Source organism: Heterodontus francisci, chromosome 40, assembly GCF_036365525.1.
Source record: "Heterodontus francisci isolate sHetFra1 chromosome 40, sHetFra1.hap1, whole genome shotgun sequence".
NCBI lineage: Eukaryota > Metazoa > Chordata > Chondrichthyes > Heterodontiformes > Heterodontidae > Heterodontus > Heterodontus francisci.
The window spans coordinates 32,742,704-32,759,918 of NC_090410.1; positions in this window are offsets into that span (position 1 = coordinate 32,742,704).

Consider the following 17,215-nt stretch of genomic DNA (forward strand, 5'->3'; position numbering starts at 1 on the left):
TGGAAGTCCATATAAACTACATCCATAGACATTCTGTTGTCTAACATTTTAGTTTGCTCCTCAAAAAATAAATTTGATTTGTTTATATGAATTTTTTTTTAAATTCCATGCTGTTTCTTTCTAATTACCGTAAATTGCTCTAAGTGTTCAGTGACTCTGTCCTTAACTGCAGATTCCAATAAATTTGCACAACAGATGTTGCACCAGCAAGTCTCTAATTTCTTGGATTCTCTCTCTCACCTTTCTTATTTGTTTTAATTTATTAATTTGTAATTTTCTAATCTAAACAGACAATTCCTGAATCGAGAGACCTTTGAAAATAATAACTAAAACATTTGCAGTTTCCTCAAGAACATCTTTCAAATCCAGTTCTGGAAACTGTGAGGTTCTAGAGATCATCAGTCTCTGGTGCCATTATTTTTTTCTAATATTCTTACCTCGCTTCTGCTAATTTTAGTGAGTTCCAGTCCTTGATTCATTGAGGAATGTGAGGTATATTATTCTCTTGCTCTGCAGCGAAGACTGACACAAAGCAATTATACAACAAGCCTGGAATTTCCTTACTTTCATTATCTTTCACATCACCTTTTTGCAGATTTTACTGTCCTTTTTATTCTTTATCTTTCTGCCATTTTCCTCGACCTACTCTATTCTTTTCACTTTTGTGTGTTCTTTCATTTAGCTTTATGTTATCTGTCACCTCTTTTGTCACCCATTGTCTCCCTGGCTGCTGCTCCCAATCAGTGACACTGGGATACAGGGCCGATTATAGTGCAGCCGTTTGGAGTGGGAATGGAGACGGGGGTGCTGGAGAATAGCATTGGACGAGTCCGCCTCGAAATCCAACATTGTGACATCTGATTTAGTCAGTGGTAGGAAAGCACCAAGGCAGTGTCGCTGCCTCAACAAGATGGGAGCATTAATTAAGCTGCACAACACGTAGGGAGAACTTTATGCAGTCTGCCGCAGTGGATCTGGTGGCGTACGAGTGATATAATTAGGCAGGTGGTGGTTTTTCAGATACCCGATGCTGGGATATTTTAGAGGAGTTATGTCATCGACGGGTTTGCGGCATTTTGTGGGTCCCCCAGTGCATTGGCGGATTGCAGCTTTGCTTTCATTTACATGACATGAAAACTCATTACCCTACACATAGTTAGGAGTTAGTCCTACCTACTAGATTAACTCAACGGTGAGAGTTATTCCCCTGCCACCTGTTTCATGAATGTTTCAACGTAATGTGTGACAGTCAGATTTGTACAGTTGAGTCTCAGGACTGTGCTCGTCTCTCTTTCACTCAGCTGCTAAACTAACACCATGATTGGAATGGATGTTTGCCTCCAGGCTCAGCACCAGCAAGGTTGAAACATCTCAGGGGAAGGCGACAGCATGGGCGGAGGTTACATGGAGGAGCAGGGGAGGGTAGTCGGCCAGGACAAGGTGGGGTTGATCAGGTGCATGGAGGAGCATAGGAGGGTAGTCGGAGAGGGAAGAGTGGGCTTTCGGGCAGGAGAATGAGGAGGGCAGAACAGGGTAGGGGCTTGGGTGCATGCTGGAGCAGGGAAGGAGGAGGCAAAATCCAAGGTGTGCAGTCGGGTAAGTGGAGGAGTAGAGGAGGGAGGAGTGCTGAGTCCATGATGTGTAACTGGGTGAGTGGAGGAGCAGGGGAGGGAGGAGGGCAGAGTCCAGGGTGTGTAGTTGCTGATTCTGACGATGATTCTGGCTGTGTGCGGTTGCAGGGGGGGGGGTGGGTTGATATGTTCCTGTCAGAAAAATGATGGTCATGAGAGGGATCAAAGGAGGAAGGATCACTGTCACTGTTGGAGTCCTGTGTGTCCACATCAGGGTACTGGCTGGTAGAAAGTATGGTCACAGTCACAGGGGGCAACTGTATATGGTGGGGGGTGGGGGGTGGGGGTGAAGTTCAAGACTTAGGGCTGGGCATTCCAGGTGACCAATGGGAGGGGACTGGGAATCTGTAACTATATCAAGGTGGATTCTTGGAGGGTCCAGGTAAGAGTTGGCAGCGGGACGGAGTAGGGACGGGCTGGTGGGATGATGAGCTGGTCCCTGGTAATGGAAGAGGTACTATGGTAACAGGGGGACGAGTGAAGGTTAAGTTGGGTGGGTCAAGGGTGTTGGGTGCAGGCTGGAAGGTGGCAGGAGGAGGTTGGAAGGTAGGAAAACTTGTCTGGTATCACAGACGCAACATTTTCTGGAAGAAGAATGCAAACCACGTGTCCAATCAAGGAATGAAAGTCTATTGGGAGGAGACAAATGATGGTGGGTGTGATCTCCTGCGACATGCAAATGAAAGGCACATAACAGTGATCTGCTCATGACTTTCATGGTTCTGCTGAATGGCAGAAGAAGGACGGTTTTACAACACTCTTCTCATCTCAACAATTGAAAAGCTGCAAAGACAGGAGTCTCAAACATGCAATTTGTCCTCTAACAAGTGAACAATTACAGAGGGAGAGGCTGAGGAGGGATCCTGGTGATTACAGATGATGCCTCAACAGGTGCAGCAGGCAGCACAAGAGGGTGAGGCTGCTCAGAATGAAAACATTCAGGACAGGCATTATTGAAGATGGGCACTGGTGTGTCATCGCATCCTCAGGACAAGGACACATGACCTTCAGATGTCAGAGAGGCACGAGGATGTGAATTGCAATGGTGACAGAAGTGAGCACGATCTTCAGCATTACCTGCAGCCACTTGTTTTCGTTGGGAACCCCGTGTCACTTACCATCAAAGGTTACTATTGCACTCAATTTCTTTGTTACCGGGGATCAATAGGCGACAAATGTGGCATCTCACAGTCTGCGACCCACAGGTGCATCAAAGAGATAACCGCTACCCTTTATCAACGTGCCAATGATTTCATCTACTTATCTGCAGATGAGGACAGCCAGGCAACAAGGTCTGCGGCCTTCGGCACCATTGCTGTCTTCCCTAGAGTGCAAAGGGGTGATCGACTGTTATCATGTGGCCATTAGAGCACCCTGGAACCAGCCTGCTGTGTTGGCTAATCACAAAGGCTTCCACTCTTTAAACGTGCAACTAATTTGCGACCACGGGAGAAGAATCATGAATGTTATTGTACATTTCCCAGGGAGCTGTCATGACTCTTAGATTTTGAGGAACTCCGAGTTGCTGCTCCTATTTCATATGTTCTTCTATTCTTATGGCAAGGGTCACCCACTTTGTACATGGTCGATGATAACAGTACACCATCCCCAAAATATTGCTGAAGAGAGATACAATATGGCTCACACATCCAACGGAGCCATCATTGAGCACACCATCAGTCTGGTGAAAATGCAATTCCAGTGCTTTGATTGGTCTCTTCAGAATGTGTCAGAGAGGGTGTCACGAATAATCGTTGTCTGTTGTGCGTTGCACAATATTGACGTGGCAACATTCTGCAGGCGGAGGAACAGGAGGAACACCCATCCTCTCAGATGAGGATGACTATGAAGAGGGTGAGGAGGAGGACAATAATGACAATAATACCATCATCGATATGAGGGCCATGGAGAGACATGCAAGGGACATCAGACCGAACTTAATTTTTGCATGTTTCAGCCAACAATAAGCCAAATCATCAAGGAATGTTGGGAGGAGAAAGATAACAATTCCCCCAAAATTCCTTTTTGCATGAAGTCTTATTCATTTCTGCAATTGTAATGAAGCATGGCTGCACTGTTTGTGGCTTCATTTCTCCTGGAACAGACAGTGCAGATTTAATGACATTGCAAATGATCTATCACAACTATTGCATCCATGCATCAATATCATTCATTCTGCATTGGCTTTCGCACATCACATCCAATCACAAACAATGCCAATCTTTATAATTAAATAGTTGGCACCAAGGCTGCTGATGCATTCGACTGCATTCCTTGCGTACCCTCTGCCTTAAAGACACCAAGTCTCAGTGCCGCGACGGGTGGGCTTTCATGATCAGCACTGCATAGGGGATGAGGGGGGAGCAGAGACCATTGTTGGCCGACAATGCTGTACACTCTGCATGGTGGGGTAGGATCTCGGGTGTTGAGCAATGGTCAGCAGGGTCTCAGATGGACTGTGAGGGGTGGGGGAGGTGGTGGCTGGGTTTTGAGTAGCAGTATCAGGTGCCCATACTGCTGGGTCAAAGGGTCAGCTGTAATCAAGGGTGGACACTGAGGCCCATTAGTTAATCTACAAGGGAAAACTGCCAAAGCAGGTTTGTCTCTGCATCGACAGCACTCTGGAGGCCAACTTATCGTCTGGCCTGGGTCTCATACACCCTGTCTATTTGGACCCCATGGTGTGATGCAATGCCTCCAATAGAATGAGGGCCAAGAAGCAGCTTCACCTGCCTGTGAAGCTCCACAACAAGAGCAGCAGCAGCCGACCATGCCAAGAAGGGCCAACCTGTTCCAGAGAGTGTACCGGACTCGAGTCAGCTACCTCCTAATGACCAAGTGGTATTGTCAGTGAAGACAATGACTTCCCAGGGAGACAGTCACTGATTTATGCTCCCTGTTGTCGGACGAGTTACGACCTTTTTGATTTGGTGGGCAGCCTATCCTGAAAATCACTTAACATTTATGTTTCTGGATCATTCAAAGCTCTACCAGAGACATGTGTGGCATCTCCCAGGAAATGGTCCACCTCTGCATCAAGGAGTTGACCAATGACCTGTTCAAGAGAGCGGGTGACTATGTGCGTTACCGCACCACCCTGACAGTCAGGCCGAGAGGTCTATCAGATTTGGGGCCATCGCTGGATTCCCTCAGGTGCAAAGTGTGATCGACTGCACACATGTGGTCATTAAGGCTCCAACTAACCAGCCAGCCTCCTCCTTCAATAGGAAGAGCTTCCATTCAATCAACATTCAACTGATCTGCGACCATCAAAAATGTTTCCTGCAGGTGTGTGCCCACTTCCCGAGAAGCACCCACGATGCCTACATATTTCAACAGTCACAGGTACCACTGATTTTCAGGCCCCCGTTCACCTTCAGGGATGGATGCTCGGGGAGAAGGACTACCCATTGAAGACATGGCTACTCAACGCCTATGTGGAAATCTCGCACAGCAGCAGAGGAGAGGTACCACACCTGCCACGGCTCCACCCGAGTGACCATTGAGCAGGCCATTGGGCTGCTGAAGATGAGATTCCTTTGCCTGGATCGATCCGGTGGAGCCCTGCAGTATGCCCCAGTGAGGGTCTTGTGTATCATGGTGGTCTGCTGTGCTCTGTATATTCTAGCAGTTCAGAGTGGGGTGACCTTGCATGACGAGGCCATGAGAATGCCATTCCTCCACTGACGAGGAGGACAGAGAGGAGGGTGATGGACAGGCAGCACTGGATGGTGAACCCCTTGCACCGGAGGCCAGGGACATTGAGCGACCCGTCAAGGAGGCAAGAGACAATCTCATACTTACCCACCTCCAGCCACCATGATGGTTACTCAGAAAAAACAATGAAGACTGACCTCAATGCACGTAGTCTGTCGCCTCCTTTCCATTGGTGTTCTGTGCCTAGTGCCCAGCTGAAACACACACTAGTGCCCATGGGAGATCATATTTAAATGAGGCTGTGCTTACATTGGCATTTCACTAAGGGGGAAGGGGGAAGTCAGCAGCTCAAAATTAGGGAATGATAGAATAATCACTTTTACACAATGAACATTAATGACTTGAACAAAAGAACTTTATCTGAAGCATCACATGTCAGATATCAAACACCCGTGAACTCCCATGTGAGTCGAGGTGCTTTGCTTTTTACGATTGCGAGTGCTTCTACGAGGTGTGAACCCATCGCCAGCAGCTGGGCTGGAGACAGGCTGCTGATCAGGCTGCCCTGTGATGACTTTAGCAGCCGTCCTCTGGTTACCTGAGGCCTGGAAGGCCCCGTCTGCCTGAAGTTTTCCTGCACTGGTGCAGGTCTCCCCTCAGGCATCACAGCTGCTGGAGCTGGGCTCACTGGCAGAGGGGCTGAGGAGCGACTGCCCACACTCAGAGCACCCTGAGGGGAGCCTCCAGCTGTGGAGGATAGTCACTCCTCCTCTTTTTCAAGGCTTACCTGAACTTCCCTGCTCACCACACCTGCCAGTGCTGCATTGAGCCCATGGCCAAGGCGATGTTGGGCAGGTCTGCGCACATCTCTGAGTCTGGCTCTCCATGAGGGTTGTGGTCAAATGCCTGAGATATAGCAGCACTCAAAGCATGGATGGACTCCTCTATGGCTGCAGATTGCCTTTGGCATCTCTGCCAGATGTTACCTCACCTGTCTCTGCAACTCCAGCATGCCCAGTGTTGTCGACACCAGAGGCTCATCATCAGCCTTGGGCTCAGCATGTGCCTGGCCATCCACAATCCTGTGACTGTCAGAGGCCTTGGCTGTCTCAGCCTCAGCTAGCTGCTCGGGCACCAGATTGTGACCCTGATTCGAAAGTCAAGGGGAAACCCACTGAGGTGGAAGTATCTGCACTGGTGGAAGGTTCAGGAGAGTCATGGGACAGTGCATCCTCTGACTGTGGATCCTCCCCAGAAATGGAATTATGTCCCCCTTCCACTAGAGTCTCCTGCAGATGCTGACCTGCAAAAACATGAGCAGATCTCGTCATGCCAACCATACATGGTGGGGAGAATCCAGAAGTGATCTGTATGTTGATGGAAGACAATCTTTTGTGCAGAGACTCCAGTTTCAACATCCATTATTGAGCTTCCACTCTGGTTCGCCACAAGTTCAAGTGCCTCCTCCTCAGTCGTGAGGGAGGCGTGATGTCTGGGATGACTCCCTGAGTCACCAATCCCTGATGTCACCCTCCTGTTCTGGACCCTCTTGTCCTGCAAATGGAAAGAGGGAGGTAGTCATACATGCACTCTGTCGCAGAGCACTCAGTCGAGCAGAACTTTGTGTGTTAACAAAACATTCTGCATTCATACCAGCTGAATACCAAAGACGTGAGTCAGGCCCTGCTTATGAGAGAACCAGTTCTAACTAGCTACATAATTAACCAACTGTGCAACAACACCAAATGCTGGAAAAACACAGCAGGTCTGGCAGCATCTGTGGAGAGAGAAGCAAGGTTTACATTTCAGGTCGGTGACCTTTCATCCGAATTTGCAAAGTTTAGAAAAGAATTAGATTTTAAGCAAGTGAAAGGGAGGGGGGTAGGGGAGAGAACAAAGGGGAAAGTTTTTGATAGGACAGGAGAGATTAAATAACAAAGCCATCCTGGGACAAAGGCAAAGTGTGTGTTAATGCTTGTGGTTCAAGACAAAACATTAGTCCAGAGAGAGTGTTCATAGCGGAATAATGAGCAGCTCTGATTACATGAAAAGAAGGCACATGGTGAAAAAATAATATATTACAAAGGTCAGTCATACTCTGAAGTTATTGAACTCAATGTTCAGTCTGCAAGGCAGTAGAATGCTGAATCGAAAGATCAGGTGCTGCTCCTCGAGTTTGTGTTGATATTCACTGGAACACTGGAGCAGGCCAAAGACACAAATGTTGGCATGAGAGTAGGGGGGAGTGTTCAAATAGCAAGCAATCGGGAGCACGGGGGCATGCTTTCAGACTGAACAGAGGTGCTCAGCAAAATGATCATCCAATCTGTGACTGGTCTCCCCTATGTAGAGGAGACCGCATTGTGAGCAGCAAATACAGTACACTAAATTGAAAGATGGACAAGTAATTTGCTGCTTCACCTGAAAGGGCCTTGGATAGTGAGGAGAGAGGAAGTTAAAGTGCAGGTATTACACCTTCTGCAATTGCATTGGAAGGTGTCGTGGGAAAGGGATGAGGTGTCGGTGGTAATGGAGGAGTGGATCAGGGTGTCGCAGAGGGGACGATCCCTTCAGAATGCTGGCAGGGGAGGGGAAGATGCATTTAATGGTGACACTAGCTGGAGGTGGTAGAAATGGCAGAGGATGATCCTCTGGATGTGGAGGCTGGTGGGGTGGAAAGTGAGGACAAGGGGAACCCTGTCGCAGTTCTGGGAGGGAGGGGAAGGTGTGAGGGTAGATGTGGGGGAAATGGGCCAGACTCGGTTGAGGGCCCTGTCATCCACAATGTGGGGGAATCCTCGGTTGAGGTAAAAGGGAAGACATGCCAGAAGTGCTGCTGTGGAAGGTTTTGACATCAGAACCGTCAAAGTTGGAGAAACTGACAGAATGGAATGGAGTCCTTACAGGAGGCAGAGTGTGAAGAAGTGTAGTCGAGGTAGCTGTGGGAGTCGGTGGAATTATAATGAATATTAGTCGACAGCCTATCCCCAGAGATGGAGACAGAGAAGTTGAGGAAGGAAAGGGAAGTGTTGGAGATGAACCATGTAAAGGTGAGAGAAGGTTGGAAATTGGAAGCAAAGTTAATAATATTTTCCAGTTCCGGGCGGGAGCAGGAAACGGCACCAATACACCAATGTACCAGAAAAAAAAGTTGGGGGAGGGGGCATGAGTAGGACAAGCATAACTAGGGCCCATGCAGGTACCCATAGCAACACCTTTTACTTGAAGGAAGTGAGTGGAGTTGAAGGAGAAGTTGTTCAATGTGAGAACAAGTTCAACCAGGTGGAGGACAGTGGTGGTGAATGGGGACTGGTTGGGCGTCTGCTCAAGGAAGAAGCGGAGAGCCCTCAAACCATCCTGGTGGGGGATGGAGGTGTAGAGAGATTGGACATCCATAGTGAAGAGGAGGCAGTTAGGGTCCGCAAACTGGAAATTGTCAAAATGACGTATGGCGTCAGAAGAGTCACGGATGTAGGTGGGAAGAGACTGGACCAGCGGAGAAATATAGAGTCAAGATGGGAAGAAATAAGTTCAGTGGGGCAGGAACAGGCTGAAACGATGGGTCTGCCAGGACAGTCCTGTTTGTGGATTTTAGGACCAACTGTGCAGTTTGTTTACCGCTGACTAAAACTGAAAGGAATTCCAATTTAATGTTAAAGTTAAGTTAAATGCTAAGTGCAACTTGACTCGATTTTAGAAAGAGATCAACCCTTGAAATTCCCACACTTACTAAATTCCCATGTTAGGCACTCTGTCACATAGCCATATGCAAGTGAGGTAAGGAGAATGAATGAGGTTGTTGACCCATTTGCGACTCTGTACCCATGTTCAGGGGGTGACTCCATGGCTGCTGACCTCCTCTACAATCTCCATCCAGGCTAGTTCGGTCATGTGGGAGGACCTCTTCTTTGCATCACTGGAGAAGAGGACCTCCCACCTTTCCCTTGCAGCCTGGAGGAGAATCTCGAGGGAGGCAGCGCTAAACCATGGGGTCAGCCGATGTCTTCCTTGATTCATGGTCGCTGCAGGCTCTGGTTTAGCTCCCTGCCTATCAGGCAGCAAAGGCAGTAGAATGGGTCGTGATGCAGCAAAGGGCATTCAGAAAGGCACGCTTTCAAAACAGGCAGGAGTGAATGTAGGGTTGGTAGGCCTTTAAAAATGGTGGCACCACTATTTTTATTTTTATTTAGAGATACAGCACTGAAACAGGCCCTTCGGCCCACCGAGTCTGTGCCACCCATTGATACTAACCTTACAGTAATCCCATATTCCCTACCACCTACCTACACTAGGGGCAATTTACAACGGCCAATTTACCTATCACCTGCAAGTCTTTTTTTGGCTGTGGGAGGAAACCGGAGCACCCGGAGGATACCCACGCGGTCACAGGGAGAACTTGCAAACTTCGCACAGGCAGTACCCAGAATCGAACCCGGGTCCCTAGAGCTGTGAGGCTGCGGTGCTAACCACAGCATCACTGTGCCGCCCTCCCGAGTCATCTGACAGCGTATTTGGCATCTTGTCTCCCACCCCACCATGGCCCGGGGATGCCCCGTGCCTCCAGTAAGCAAAATGGCCATCGGCCACATGATCCCAATGGGACAGCTGCCCACATGACAAATGGGAACGGCACCCATTTCCGGGGGTCATTAAATTCAGCTCACAGTGTGGGTAATTCCCTGGGTGTTGTTCCTGATCACTGTGCGGTGTCTGCTGCTGACAAGTGTCTGCTTGAATGTTGGACCAGTAAAAGATTTAATCAGCCATGTTAAGTGCCACGGCAAAATCACCTTCTCCATCCTCTGCCCAACTTCAAACTTTATGAATGGTAAGTTGAGAGTGGGCTCCAGTACTGAAATCTAGCAAGGAACCTGTATAAACCCGGATTTAAAACTAACCCGACAAGCATGAATGGGGCGGGCTCGAGGCGGACGCCTGTTTTACATCCCATCCAATTATGGGCAACATTGAAGCCAATGGACAGCAAAATCGGGTGGGCTGTAAACCGGGTGGCCGTCCTGAACTCACCAAGTTCCTGCCCGGGGTGTACGAGGGGACATTGGGTTAAGATCTAGGCTGAAATTAGATGCAAAGAATAACAGAGAATTAAAACCACAAATTAGATACATCAAAATAAACATCAGCAATGAGATGGGTTGGAACAGGAGAGAGCGACAATCACTCTCAAAGGATATACTTCTAACTAAGGAGGAAATCTAAACAAGAATCAGAGGAAGACACCGGGCCATGAGGAGAGAGTGGGTCTGGGGATTCATTTCTGGATTATTCCAGCAAACAGCTGAGATGGAGAGGAGAGGGTGAAACATCTCTTTCTGTGCAGCAAACATCTGCGTTGTGAAAGGGCAGTGGCAAAATTGACCAAAAGGGAACATTCTGTCATTACCTGTAGGACATGAAGATACCTGTCTTGTGAACACACATCAAGGATACAGAACCTTCTAGAGAGGAAGAGGGAGAACCTTTATAAAAAATCAGTGCTGGAAATAATAGCAGAATATTCTCTTTTACTCCCGGACATGAAAATGGCAGCAATGGATTGGCTGAGCGTTTTACACCCTGTCCAATTTCCGACATTGAATACTGGGGAAACCTTCAACTTCCGCTGATGAAATAAATTCGATGGTATTGGATGAGCCGTTGGCTGGAATTTAACACCCACCCTTCACCCCAACACCAGGAGTGTGCTGGAAGGCAGGAGTGCCATGAAATCATGTGGGAGGTGGGGGGAGATGGGGGGGTGGGGTTGTAGTGGGGGTGCCATGCTGGTAACCTGTCCGCCCCCCACTGCTATTTTACCAGCGGGGAGGGAGGTGGCAAATGGCCACCCCAGGCCAATTGAGGCCCTTAACTGTCTAATTTATTGCCTCTTAAGGGCCTGTTCCAGCAATACCAGCAGGAGTCAAACACTACAGCACCTGAGAAGCCCACCCAGTAATACCTGGTGACATCCTTGCAGGCTGGGGATGGCCCTCCTGACTGAGCACCCTGTGCCCAATGGAGGGCTCCTCGCCAGTACGTCCCATCCCTGGTAATACTAATGCCTCGCCCTGCTCTCCGACACATGCCCCCCCTCACCGGGGCCTAGCAATTAACTCCGACAAGCCCCAGCCCCACTTACCTGCTCCCAGGCCAGCATCCATCGCAGCTCCTCTCGCTGGGTTCTTCCCCAGCAGTGGCCACCAGTCTCTATGGCATTGCTAGGACTGAAGAGCTGCTGGGTCTCTGATTGGTCAGAAGCTCTTGGAAGTGGGACTTGCTGCCTCAGAGGGTGGAAGTCCTGACTGAAGCCAATTAAGGGCCTGAGCCACGAAAATAGCAGCGAGATCCCCAGGTCCAGTGGAGGTGGGCTCTCCCCCAACATTTCAGCCAGTGGGCAGGGCCACCCCCTCAAAGTTAAATTTCACTATCCATTGCAATCAATTTAAAATAAATCTGTGAGAGCGGTATTATGGGAGGCTGAGGTTATATTGCTTGTTTAACACTATCACAAAGAGACAATTATGCACATATCTGTCTATCCATCAGCCTGTCTGCAGATGTATCTGTCAGTCTGCTAAATACATCATCCATCTAACTGTCTGCCTGTCTGTCTGTCCTTCTGTCTGACTTTCTGCCTATCTGTCTGTCTGTCTCTTAGTTCACCTCTGTATCTAAGTTGAGGTGTGGGGGATTGGGGGGGTGCTGTGATTATAGACCAAGACATCAGTGCAAAAGACAAGGATGAAGCATTTGCAACCATCGTCAGCCAGAAGTGCTGAGTAGATGATCCATCTCAGCCTCTTCCTGAGGTTCCCAGCATCACAGATGTCAGTCTTCAGCCAATTCAATTCACTGCACAAGATATCAAAAAGGCTGAAGGCACTGGGTACAGAAAAGACTATGGGCCCTGATAACATCCTGGCTGTGTTACTGAAGAGTTGTGCTCAGGAACTAGCTGTGCCCCTGGCCAAGCTGTTCCAGTACAATCCTGACATCTACCCAAAAATATGGAAAATTGTCCAAGTATATCCTGTCCACAAAAAGCAAGAGAAATCCAATCCGGCCATTTCCCGCCCATCAGTCTACTATCAATCATCTACAAAGTGATGGAAGGTGTCATTGACAGTGCTATCAAGTGGCACTTACTCAGCAATAACCCGCTCACTGATGCTCAGTTTGGTTCTGCCAGGGGAACTCTGCTCAGACAAAATTACAGTTTTGGTCCAATCATGGAAAAAAGAGCTGAATTCGAGAAGTGAGGTGAGAGCAGCTGCCCTTGACATCAAGGCAGCATTTGACCAAGTTTGGCATCAAGAGTCTCAGTAAAATAGAAGTAATGGAAATCAGGGGAAAACACTCCACTGGTTGGAATCAAACATGGCATAAAGGAAGATGGTTGTGGTTGTTGGAGGTCAATCATCTCAACCCCAGGACACAGAATCATTTATGGCAAAGAAGGAGGCCATTCGGCCATTAAGTCCATGATGGCTCTCCACGGAGCTATCCAGTCAGTCCCACACCCCTGCTCGATCCCCGTAGCCCAGCAAGCTTATTTCCTTCCAGTGTTCATCCAATTTCCTTTTGAAGTCATTGATTGTCTCCACTTCCACCATCCTTGTGGACAGTGAGTTCCAGGTAATTGCCACCCACTGTGGAAAAAAAGTTCTTCCTCAGATCCCCCCTGCATCTCTTGTCCAAATCCTTCAGTCTGTGTCCCAAGACTTTGTACTATTAGTTAAAGAGAACAATATTTCCTTGTCTAACTTATCGCAGCTTGCCATAATCTTGTACACTTCTAATAAATTCTCTCTCAATCTCCATTGTTCTAAGCAAAACAATCCCAGCATTTGCAGCCAAAACCTGTAACTAAGTTCCCCTATCCCTGGAGCCATTCTGGTAAATCTCCTCTGCATCCGCTCAAGGCCCCTCACACTTTCCTAAAGTATGTGACCAGAACTGGATGCAATCCTCCAGTTGGAGCCTAACAAGAGCTTGACAAAGGTTCAACATAACTTCCCTACTTTTCTACTCATTGTCTCCACTTATGAAGCCCAATATCCCAACTGCTTTACTGTTTACCTGTTAGCCTTACATCAGTTGGGAAAATGGTAGAATCTGGTCCAGAGGATGTGATAAATGGACACTTGGATAATTATGATCTGATTGGGCATAGTCATTTATGAATGGGAAATTATGTTTGATGATCATGTTGGAGTGTTTTGAGGATGTTACGAACAGAATTGATAAAGGGGAATCGGAGTACATGGATTTTCAGAAGGCTTTTGATAAAGGCCCCCACAGGAGATTCGTTAGCAAAATTAAAGCACATGGGATAGGAGGTAATATACTGGCATAGATTAAGGATTGGTGAACAGGTAGATAGCAGAAAGTAGGAATAATTGGGTCATTCTTACATTGGCAGGCTGTTACTAGTGGAGTACTGCAGAGATCAGTGCTTGGGCCCCAGCTGTTCACAATATAAATATCAATGATTTGGATGTGGGGACCAAATGTAGCATTTCCAAGTTTGTGGATGACACAAAACTAGGTGGGAATGTGTGTTGTGAGGAAGATGCAAAGTGGCTTCAAGGGGATTTGGAAAGACTTAGTGAGTGGGCAAGAACGTGGCAGATGGAATATAATGTGTAGAAATGTGAAGTTATTCACTTTGGCAAGAGGAATAGATGTGCAGAGTATTGTTTAAATGGTAAGAGATTAGAAAGTATTGATTTACAAAAGGGACCTGGGTGTCCTTGTCAATAAGTCACTGAAAGCTAACATGCAGGTGCAGCAAGCAATTAGGAAGGCTAATGGTATGTTAGCCTTTATCGCAAAAGGATTTGAATGCAAGGAGTAGTGAAGTCTTGCTTCAAATGTATAGAACCTTGGCTAGTCTGCACTTGGAGTACTGTGTGCAGTTTTGGTCACCTTACCTTAGCAAGGATATTATTGCCATAGAGGGAGTGCAGCGATGGTTCACCAGACTTATTCCTGGAATGGCGGGATTGTCCTCTGAAGAGAGATTGGGGAAACTGGGCCGTATTCTCGAGAGATTTGAAGAATGAGAGGTGATCTCATTGAAACGTACAAAATACTTAAAGGGATAGACAGGGTAGATGCAGCTAGGATGTTTCCCCTGGTTGGGGAGTCTAGAACCAGGCGACACAATTTCAAAATAAGGGGAATAGAGATAAGGAGAAATTTCTTTATTCAGAGGGTTGTGAATCTTTGGAATTCTCTACCCCAGAGGGCTGTGCAAGCTCAGTCGTTGAGTATGTTTAAAGCAGATATTGACAGATTTCTAAATACAACTGATATTAGAGGATATGAAGATAGTGTGGGAAAAAGGTGTTGAAGTGAATGATCAGCCATGATCACATTAAATGGCGTGGCAGGCTCGATGGGCTGAATTGCCTACTCCTGTTCCTATGTTCCTACTAAAAAACAAAGAACAGTTCAGCACAGGAACAGGCCATTCGGCCCTCCAAGACTGTGCCGATATTGATGCCTGCCTAAACTAACACCTTCTGCACTTCTGGGGCCCATATCCCTCTATTCCCTTCCTATTCATGTATTTGTCAAGATGTCTCTTAAACGTCGCTATCGTATCTGCTTCCACCACCTCCCCTGGCAGCAAGTTCCAGGCACTCACCACCCTTTGTGTAAAACAACTGCCTCACACATCCCATCTAAACTTTGCCCCTCGCACCTTAAACCTATGTCCCCTAGTAACTGACTCTTCCACCCTGGGAAAAAGCTTCTGACTATCCACTCTGTCCATGCCACTCATAACTTTGTCAACCTCTATCAGGTCACCCATCCACCTCCGTCGTTCCAGTGAAAACAATCCGAGTTTTTCCAACCTCTCCTCATAGCTAATGCCCTCCAGACCAGGCAACATCCTGGTAAACCTCTTCTGTACCCTCTCCAAAGCCTCCACGTCCTTCTGGTAGTGTGGCGACCAGAATTGCACGCAATATTCTAAGTGTGGCCAAACCAAAGTTCTGTACAGCTGCAGCATGACTTGCCAATCTTTATACTCTATGCCCCGACCGATGAAGGCAAGCATGCCGTATGCCTTCTTGACTACCTTATCCACCTGCATTGCCACTTTCAGTGACCTGTGGACCTGTACGCCCAGACCTCTCTGCCTGTCAATACTCCTCAGGGTTCTGCCATTTACTGTAAACCTCCCACCTGCATTAGACCTTCCAAAATGCATTACCTCACATTTGTCCGGATTAAACTCCATCTGCCATTTCTCTGCCCAAGTCTCCAACCGATCTATATCCTGCTGTATCCTCTGACAATCCTCATCATTCTCCGCAACTCCACAAATCTTTGTGTCGTCCGCAAACTTACGAATCAGACCAGCGACATTTTCCTCCAAATCATTTCTATATACTACTAACAGCAAAGGTCCCAGCAATGATCCGTGCGGAACACCACTAGTCACATCCCTCCATTCAGAAAAACATCCATTCACTGCTACCCTCTGTCTTCTATGACCGAGCCAGTACTGTATCCAACTTGCCAGCTCACCTCTGATCCTGTGTGACTTCACCTTGAGCACCAGTCTGCCATGCAGGACCTACTCTCAATAGGTCCTGTCACCTTCAAAAATTAATACACATGTACCCGCAGGTCCCTCTGTTCCTCCACACTCTTCAGAACTGTACCATTAAGTTCATATTACCTCTCACTCTTCCTTCTGACAAAATGCATCACCTCACACTTGTCAATTTTAAATTCCATTTGCCACCTCTCTGCCCATTCTGCTAACCTATCACTATGTCCTGTTGCAGGTGGTTCTTATCATTCTCAGTGTTTGCCACAACTCCAATTTTGGTGTCATGTGCAAATTTTGAGATTCTATTCTGTATTCCAAGATCCAAATCATTTATATAATAAGAAGAGCAGTTGTCCCAGCACTGACCCTTAGGGAACACCACTGTCTACCATCCTCCAGTCTGAAAAATAGCCATTTGCTACAACTTGTTGTTTTCTGTCTTTAAGCCAATTTTTTTTCATCCAGTTGGACAATGACCCTCCTATTCTTTAAGCCTCAATTTTATTAGCCAGGCTTTTATGTGCTACCTCATCAAATACTTTCTTAAAATCCATATAAACAACATCCACCAAATTCCCTTCATCAACCTTCTCTGTTACATCATCAAAAAATTCATTTAGGCAAGCATGATTACGCTTTTACAAATCCGTGCTGCCTTTCCCTAATTAACTTGAATCGCTCCCAATACATGTTGAATTTTTCCTGATAATTGTTTCTAACACCTTTTCCACTACTGATGCTAAACTAACTGGCCTGTAGTTGCTAGGACTCACCTTGCACCATTTCTTGAATAAGGATTTCACATTTGTCACTTTCCAATCCTTCCGTTATCTCCATCTCCACTTTCTTTAGCAACCTGGGATGCAAGTCATCCTGACTTATCTAACCAAGCATAGTCAGCCTTTTTACTGCCTTCCTGTCTCAATTTTTATCCTGTACTCTCTCTGCTTCCCCTGTATTTTGTCAGATTCCACTTCCTTAGTGAACCCTGATACAAAGTACTCATTAACTATATAAGCCTTGCCCTGCATCACTAAGCATATATTACACTCTTTGTCCCTAATAGGCCCCACTCCACCTCTTATGATCTGCTTATATTTTTGGGTCCCCTTTAATGTTAATTGCCATTCTATTCTGATATTCTCTCTTTGCCAGTCTTATTTTCCTCTTCACCTCGCCTCTCAACTTAATGCATTTGGCCTGGTTCTCACTTTAAGAATTCACCTAACATGCATCATACACCTTCTTTTGTTCGAGGAAGGTACTGCCCTCGAATATGGACATGTTAATACTCAAGCACTGAAAACCACAAGAAAACCTGAAATGAAGTGTTTAAATTATTGCGAGGGATCAATTT